The sequence below is a fragment of the Callorhinus ursinus genome, unplaced genomic scaffold (genome assembly GCF_003265705.2).
Source record: "Callorhinus ursinus isolate GAN/ISIS: 27379988/994484 unplaced genomic scaffold, GSC_fseal_2.0 scaffold19, whole genome shotgun sequence".
Lineage (NCBI taxonomy): Eukaryota > Metazoa > Chordata > Mammalia > Carnivora > Otariidae > Callorhinus > Callorhinus ursinus.
Window position 1 is genome coordinate 3413612 of NW_027397081.1, and position 883 is coordinate 3414494.

Consider the following 883-nt stretch of genomic DNA (forward strand, 5'->3'; position numbering starts at 1 on the left):
GCTAGAGCCGCGGAGCACAAAATCGGACCTTTTAGAAGTCGGCTCCGCGGAGGGACGTCGCTGCAGTGGCTAAGCGGGGGGTGGAACCCTCGCGGGACAGTGTGGTCTCAGGACCCTCGGGGTCACAGAAAGACCGGGGGTGCCTGAGTGCGCCAGAGCTCCCGGGTATCGGAGCGGGGAAGCCGGCTGCAGAGACGGAGCCGAGGCGCGGGCTCTCAGCTCGGGGTGGCCATAAACTGTGATCCGCGGCCCAGTCGGGCCACTGCTCCTCCAGCAGGGACCCAACAAGCGGCAGATCCGGGGAGACTCCCCTGCCTCCCCCAGGAGGAGCGGCGCGGGAGCGCACCGCAGGGATCTGCTGGGTTTGGAGACTCCACACAGGGTCGGGTGCCAGAGATAGAAACGCTCGGTCACAGGCCGGGTGAGCACGGAGTGCGGCCGGAGATCGGGGACACGGGAGTGACTGCTTTTCTCTGGGGGCACATTGAGGAGCGGGACCCCGAGTTCTCAGCTCCTCCGGGTGGAGATTGGGAGGCCACCATTTTTGCCCTGGTTCTCCAAGGCTGTACCAAGAGCTTGCAGGGAACAAAAGCTCCTGAGATCAAACCCGAGCATCTTGCTTAGCCCGGACCGACAAGGGCGGGGCAATTCAGCCTCCGGCAAAGACATCTGGGAACCACAGCAACAGGCCCCTCCCCCAGAAGATCAGCACGAACAGCCAGCAAGCCAAGACCAAGTTTACCGATCAAGGAGAACGGGAGAACTCCAGCGCTAGGGGAATACTGCACATAGAATTCATGGCTTTTTTTTACCATGATTCATTAGTTCATCAAAGTTAATTTTTGTTAACTGTTTTTTTTTTTATTTTTCTTTTTCCCTTTTT